Below are 8651 nucleotides of genomic sequence, written 5' to 3'. Positions count from 1 at the left end.
GTCGTCAAAAAATTATTGGCAACATCAACCATGAATGCTTTGGCGTACTCCCCATCGGTGAATGGCTTCCCGTTCCTCACAATTGCTAAAGCGCCAGCAAAGCTAGCCAATTTTTAGCTAGCCGAGTTGCTAATGACTAGCTTGCACTCTTGTAAGAAGCTCTTGACATGTTTTTTTCCTGTTGTCCCCTGCCGGATATTTCGATGCAAATGTAGTATGGCGGGTGTCGAAGTGCCACTTTATATTTGACCTTTTCATAGATGCATTTTTTTTTTTTTACCTGTCCTGTTCAGCTGTTTGACACAGAGAATGGAAGTCTAAGTGCCTGGATAGTCGGAACAGTTTTAATATTTCACATTGAGCGTCTGACATACTCCCATTGTGATCATTCAAAATACCTTTTTATGATGACAAAGCAGCGAACAGGAAGGGATTATGGGGGGACAGAAGAAAAGAAAAACAAAAGAAGAAAGAAAAGAAACACATACACAAACAAAACAAGAAATACATTGAACAACTAGACTAGTTACTAATATGCTGGTGCTATCGTCAGCGAGATGTATTTCCGGTTTACACCATGTGGGGGCCTATTGGCCAGTGAAAGAGGGAGATGGGGGTGGGGGCGTCTATAAGCCTATAAGCCAAGTGATTGAAAGGGGTAGAGTGTACACAAATCAGTTCTGTGATCTAGAACCCAGTAATCGTGTGAATCTCTTATGAGTGTAAGCCCGTTGGCGACCAACCCTACGCCGCCGCATCGCCAATCCCGGCACTGGGACGCCCAACCCGAGCATGCCCTACCACATCCAGCAGCACGCAAGCCCCATCGGGCGTGCGACAGCCACGCAGACGGGCGGAGAAGCCGCGCCAACCCAGGGCCACGGCCCCCACCCAGCCAGCCCGGGAAGGGAGGGCGGGCGCGGGGGTGGGGGACCAAGCGCAGCCCATCCCTCCTCCCGCAGCCCAGCAAAGGAGCCGTCCCCCCCCCCCAGGACCCAGGGTGGTCCCGTGGGCCACCCGCGCACCCATCAACCGGCCTTCAGGGATGGCCGGAGGGGACGCACCACCAACCCCACACCTACCCCAACCCCTGCCCGCCCACCCGGGCCACGAGCCACAGCCGCAGCCCCCCAACCGGCACAGCACGCCACAGGACCCCCAGCGGTCCACCAAGCCCCAGGCAAGGCAGGGTCCCCCCTGCCGGTGCAGGCGACACCCCGCTGATACACTGGCGCCCAGCCAGCGACCCGCGACGGAGCGCAGGGCGGATGCCCAGCCAGAGAAGAGAGGGGAAGGCGAAGGCAGGAGAACGCCCAGGAACTGCCACGGGGCGATGCAAGGTCGGAGCCCCGACCCCCCAACCCACTCTCGCGGCTGGCAGCCCAGGCAGAAGGGAGGCCACACCCCAGGAGCCACGCCATATGCAAAAAGGGTGGGACCCACCTACCACCCTATTACTGTGGCTGCCAGGTTCCCGACTGGCAGCCATCACCCGGCACCGTGATGGGAATGTCAGGGGAGGGTAGTGCAATATATGCATTAAAATTAGAGAGCTTGGCTTAGGGCAGTGGGACTGCAGCATGGAGTTTCTGCCCAGCCGCCCGTCCCACCGCCCTTTGCCGGAGCTCTCCTGTGGATGATGTGTGTGGTGCATTTAAAAAAGGTGCAGGGATGGCGGTGGATAGATGCAATTTTATCATTGCATATTAGACACACTGCAGAACCTGCTCTCTCCGCAAAGGCAAATTCCTCTGTCCGTTCCTGCTGAGAAGTACGATACTCCTCGTCTTTTTTTCTTTTTGCCATCATCTCAAAAGGGTTTCTAAAATTAGCGGGGAAAACAAAACTAAACTCGTGGGAAAATTCCTACGCACATGCGCAGATAGGCCGCTCTTTTTTGACAGCAAAATACGGCGACCCCACTCGATCAGTGTCTGCCTCATCTGCGTTGCCAATGCGATTCATAGACAGATAAATAGATAGATAGACGCAACAACATGTATGTTTGCCACTTTTCCACTAAAATAACTGCGAACCGGCTTTCTAGTCGCCGGGGATCGTCGCCGTTTTGCGCAATGCGCAAAGGATTATAACTAGGGTTGTTCCGATCATGTTTTACGATTGCTTTTTTTTTGCTCCTGATTCAATACCGATCATTCCCGATAATTTTTCCCGATCATATACATTTTGGCAATGCATTAAGAAAAAAAATGGACAAAACTCGGACGGATATATACATTCAACATACAGTACATAAGTACTGTATTTGTTTATTATGACAATAAATCCTCAAGATGGCATTCTTTCTGTGAGAGGGATCCACGGATAGAAAGACTTGTGACTTTGTATATTGTGGCTAAATATTGCCATCTAGTGTATTAGTTGAGCTTTCAGTAAATGATACTGTAGCCATGGCCAAATGCATGATGGGAAGTGGAACCATGACTGTGCGTAGTGCTACCAAATGATATATCTTCTCTGCGTTGGGAAATAACAAGGTGGGAAGAAAAAGATCAATTGCTACCTTGCTTCCCCACATTGCTTTCCATGATATTTCTAATCATAGGGAGAGGGATTGTAAGGCCTTAGCCAATTAAAAAAAGGTTCCATAGGCTGCCAAAATTCCCTCTACTCTTTATACGCTGCCTTTTATCTCTCTATATAGGTAAAACGGCGCCATTATAGATTGAGCACAACAATGTGTGAGTGGGTCGTGCAGCGCATGCATTAATTGCATTAAAATATTTAATGTGATACGTTTAAAAAAAAAAAAATTACCACCGTTATTGGGATAAATTTGATAACCCTACCTTAAGCCTAAACTAAAGACTCTGGATGAGTGTAACATATTATGTTTGTAACGTTAAATACAATTAGAACACAATTTAATTTAAAAAAAAAATATATATATATATATATATATATATATATATATATATATATATATATCAAAAGATATGTATGTATATATGTGTATATATATATATATATATATATATATATATATATATATATATATATATATATATATATATATATATATATATATTTATATATTTATTTAGAAAAGGCATGGCCGATATTTTTTTGCCGATTCCGATACTTTGAAAATGACATGATCGGACCCGATCGGTATTATTATGATTATCTAATGACACTCTTATGGCGTCACTGTCAAGTAAAGTGTTACCAAATACCCTAACAATTAATGAAACAACTGGAATAGTAACTGACGAAATAATTAGCATAGAACATGAATTTTGATTGTTACAGTATTTACATCTGTAGCGCTGCAATGCATGCATATTGGACAACAGCAGTGTTGACAGCAGGTGGCAGCAGAGGTTGACGGTCTCCCCAAAGGGAGCGGTGATAGCCAAATGAAGCTTCTTGAAGCAATGAAGCTTTGCAGCCAATTGGTTCAAAGCTTCATGGTGGTTCATTTGGTCTTATGGCAGTCGTATGATGCTGCTATCAAATAAAGTCTTACCGGTTAATATCTTTTGGTTTAAATAGCCCATAATACCATGCAGACCGTTACAGCTTATAGTCCAGTGCAGTTTATCTATGAAAAAATGCCATTTTCGTGTCAAATTTGATGGGTGGCGGCTTATAGTCAGGGGCACTTTATAGTGCAAAAATTACAGTATATAAATGGTAGCTTTTGTTTGACACGCAAAGCTACCATCAATAACACTAGCATTAGCTTTAGCTACTGTCTAGCATATTCTCGATTTTAGAACTCTTTTTTTAAATTTCATTTTGATTTCATTTGTGAACTTCCTGACACAACAATTTGGACTTTCTGTTCTCTTATTTACAAAATGTCAAGTAGGAAATGTCAGGTTTGGCGTTGGCTCAGACATTCCAGTGACAGTTTAGCCCCGTGGGCGGACCTGTGACAATGTTCTGGTCTGACCAGTTGAGCTGCATAGCCAATGACAACAACAAGTTTGCTCACTGTTGAGTCAAACACAATCCCGGAAAACAAAATTAACAGAGGCCTTTCTTTCTATCAAACTTTAATGAGCTCCGTCACCGGGCCTTGAAATAAAAACCAGCTATGTACAATTCTCAAAAAACCACAACATATGGAGGTAAAACGAAACACACAGTGAAATTTAAATGAGTTTGTCACAAGTAGACGTCCAATCCATTTGAAGTGGGAGGTTTGGAACGTTCATTCACTGCCACACTTCCACTTCAAACGAATTGGGCATCTAGCGTCTTCAATGGCGACCCTTGATTACTATAGTAGAGTATTTGAATAAGATTTTGGATTTTTTTGAGCCGTGTGTTTACATTGCATTTACAACAACATGCAAATCAGGATCGAATCTGGATTCAACTCAGCACTTGATTACAATGTTACAGCATTTGAACAAGTTTTTGGATTTTTCTTATGCCATGTATTTAAATTGGGTTTACATGATCACGCAAATAAGGATTGAATCTGGATTCGAATCAATCAAGATTAAATTTAGAATTAAGATGATAGCCGTCAAATCATGTTCTGCTGTGAATTTAAATGAGTTTGTCACAAGTAGACGTCCAATCCATTTGAAGTGGGAGGTTTGGAACGTTCATTCACTACCACACTCCTACTTCAAACGGATTGGGCATCTAGCGTCGTCAATGGCGACCCTTGATTACAATAGTAAAGCATTTGAATAAGATTTTGCGATTTTTTTAATGCCATATGTTTACATTGTGTTTACATCAACATGCAAATCAGGATCGAATCTGGATTAAAATAAGCACTTGATTCCAATGTTACAGCATTTGAACAAGTTTTTGGAATTTTTTTATGCCATGTATTTAAATTGGGTTTACATGATCACGCAAATAAGGATCGAATCTGGATTCGAATCAATCAAGAGTAAATTTAGAATTAAGATGACAGACGTCAAACCATGTTCTGCTTTGAATTTAAAAGAGTTTATCACAAGTAGACGTCCAATCCATTTGAAGTGAGAGGATTGTAACGTTGATTCACTGTCACACTCCCACTTCAAATGGATTGAACGTGTGGCGTAGTCATTGGCGGCGGTTGTCTTACTAGTGTCGCAAGGCAGTACTTGATTACAGTTATAGCATTTGAACAAGGTTTGGATTTTTTTTTTTGTAATGCTGTGTGTTTGCATTGCGTTTACATGAACATGAAAATCAGGATTGAATCTGGATTCAAATCAACAGTTGATTACAATGTTACAGCATTTGAACAAGTTTTGGCTTTTTTTATGCCGTATGTTTACATTGTATTTACATGATTGTGCAAATCAGGATCGAATCTAGGTTTGAATCAATCAAAACTTAATTAAGAGTTAAGATGATAGACATCCAATCCTGTTTTGCTGTGAATTTAGATGAGTTTATCACTAGTAGACGTCAGGTCCATTTGATGATTTCAATATTGCAGTTTTTTTTTTTTTTTTTCAATTATGCTGATTATTATTTACATTGCATTTACAAGAATGCGCAAACCAGGATCAGATCTGGATTCCAAACGGTTTAGATTTAGTTTTGAATCAAGATGACAAACATCCAATCATGCTCTGCTGTGAATTGAAATGAGTTCATCACGAGTAGATGTACAATCATTTCGAAGTTGGAGGGTCAAGTGGCCAACTCCCACTTTGAACGGTTTGGACATCTAGCGGTCCCATCGGCAGCCATTGAGTTGTGTCAGAAAACAGAACTTAATTACAATGTTATGATCATCTATTCAGATTCGACAGCATTTGAACAAATTTGGCGATTTTTTTTCTTTTTTAAATGTAGGGCGTTTACATTGCGTTTACACAAATGTGCAAATCAGGATTGAATCTGGATTCAGATCGACACTTGATTACAATGTTACAGCATTTGAACAAGTTTTGGCATTTTTTTATGCCGTGTGTTTACATTGTTTTTACATGATTGCGCAAATCAGGATCGAATCTAGATTCGAATCAATCAAAATTTAATTAAGAGTTAAGATGATAGACATCCAATCCTGTTTTGCTGTGAATTTAGATGAGTTTATCACTAGTAGACATCTGGTCCATTTGATGATTTCAATATTGCAGTTTTTTTTTTTTTTTTTCAATTATGCTGATTATTATTTACATTGCATTTACAAGAATGCGCAAACCACGATCAGATCTGGATTTCAAACGGTTTAGATTTAGTTTTGAAACAAGATGACAAACATCCAATCATGCTCTGCTGTGAATTGAAATGAGTCCATCACGAGTAGATGTACAATCATTTCGAAGTTGGAGGGTCAAGTGGCCAACTCCCACTTTAAACGGTTTGGACATCTAGCGGTCCCATCGGCAGCCATTGAGTTGTGTCAGAAGACAGAACTTAATTACAATGTTATGATCATCTATTCAGATTCGACAGCATTTGAACAAATTTGGCGATTTTTTCTTTTTTCTTTTTTAAATGTAGGGCGTTTACACAAATGTGCAAATCAGGATTGAATCTGGATTCAGATCGACACTTGATTACAATGTTACAGCATTTGAACAAGTTTTGGCATTTTTTTATGCCGTGTGTTTACATTGTTTTTACATGATTGCGCAAATCAGGATCGAATCTAGATTCGAATCAATCAAAATTTAATTAAGAGTTAAGATGATAGACATCCAATCCTGTTTTGCTGTGAATTTAGATGAGTTTATCACTAGTAGACGTCAGGTCCATTTGATGATTTCAATATTGCAGTTTTTTTTTTTTTTTTCAATTATGCTGATTATTATTTACATTGCATTTACAAGAATGCGCAAACCAGGATCAGATCTGGATTCCAAACGGTTTAGATTTAGTTTTGAAACAAGATGACAAACATCCAATCATGCTCTGCTGTGAATTGAAATGAGTTCATCACGAGTAGATGTACAATCATTTCGAAGTTGGAGGGTCAAGTGGCCAACTCCCACTTTGAACGGTTTGGACATCTAGCGGTCCCATCGGCAGCCATTGAGTTGTGTCAGAAAACAGAACTTAATTACAATGTTATGATCATCTATTCAGATTCGACAGCATTTGAACAAATTTGGCGATTTTTTTCTTTTTTCTTTTTTAAATGTAGGGCGTTTACATTGCGTTTACACAAATGTGCAAATCAGGATTGAATCTGGATTCAGATCGACACTTGATTACAATGTTACAGCATTTGAACAAGTTTTGGCATTTTTTTATGCCGTGTGTTTACGTTGTATTTACATGATTGCGCAAATCAGGATCGAATCTAGATTCGAATCAATCAAAATTTAATTAAGAGTTAAGATGATAGACATCCAATCCTGTTTTGCTGTGAATTTAGATGAGTTTATCACTAGTAGACGTCAGGTCCATTTGATGATTTCAATATTGCAGTTTTTTTTTTTTTTTTCAATTATGCTGATTATTATTTACATTGCATTTACAAGAATGCGCAAACCAGGATCAGATCTGGATTCCAAACGGTTTAGATTTAGTTTTGAAACAAGATGACAAACATCCAATCATGCTCTGCTGTGAATTGAAATGAGTTCATCACGAGTTGTGTCAGAAAACAGAACTTGATTACAATGTTATGATCATCTATTCAGATTTGACAGAATTTGAACAAATTTGGGGATTTTTTTTTTTTTTTTTTTATGTAGGGCATTTACATTGCGTTTACACAAATGTGCAAATCAGGATTGGACCTGGATTCAAAACAGTTTGGATTTAGTTTTGAATCAAGATAACAGACATCCAATCATGTTCTGCTGTGAAATGAATTGAGTTTAACATGGGTAGATGTCCAATCCATTTGAAGTCTCCCACTTCAAACGGATTGGACTAGTAGTGTCAATATCAGCCATTAAGTTACTTGTGCAATAAGGCAGAACTTGACTGGAATGTTACCAGTGTTTCCCACTAAGAACGAGATGTCGAACGAGATGGCGGCCCGCCACAGTCTCGTTTGCCCCCCCCCCCTCCCGCCGAGAAAAAAAAAGAAAAAAAAAAAGATAATAATCAGATGCATCAGTCAGCCTATTACACAGCTGTAGCCCACTCCACTCTACTACCAGGTAGTAGAGTAGCATTTTAGAGTAGTATTTTATTTATTTGTTTATTTAAGAGACGCAAGGGGAATGAGTAGGAAGAGTGGGAGAACGAGCGAGATAGCGAGAGATAGCGGTCGCATGTCTTAGCAGCCCGCTGTTATTTTGTTATTGTTTTTCTTTATTATTGTTACCACAATCAAGTGGGTAAGCAAATACAGACTTCTCTCCTTCCCCATATGCGGGGCATTACAATAGTTTGAATCGGACTTTTCGGCGAAAGTGAGCGGTGGACGGCCGTCTTGGACGGAAAGCAAACTTTGATTGAACTTGCGCGGAGAGGCGGGGCCGAAAATAAAGCCTTGCTCTATTTTCAGAGCGTTGGTCACAGTAAAATATTTATTAGTTCAAGCTAAGTAAAATGATACATATTCACGGTACAAGAACGTTGTTTCCGTGTCCATCGATTGGTAAGAAAAGGCTGTTTGTATGAGTGACGTGTGGGCGCTCCCGTCAGGGGGGACATTTCGCGTGGAGTGGCTATTTTTCGGCACAACACCGGCGCGCCAACTTCAGACAATTACGGCTGACGAAACTTGGATAAATGCGCCCCCCCCCCCCCCCCCCAAA

This window comes from Corythoichthys intestinalis, chromosome 6, assembly GCF_030265065.1.
Source record: "Corythoichthys intestinalis isolate RoL2023-P3 chromosome 6, ASM3026506v1, whole genome shotgun sequence".
NCBI classification, from domain to species: Eukaryota; Metazoa; Chordata; class Actinopteri; order Syngnathiformes; family Syngnathidae; genus Corythoichthys; species Corythoichthys intestinalis.
Note: the sequence above shows the minus strand (reverse complement) of the source record.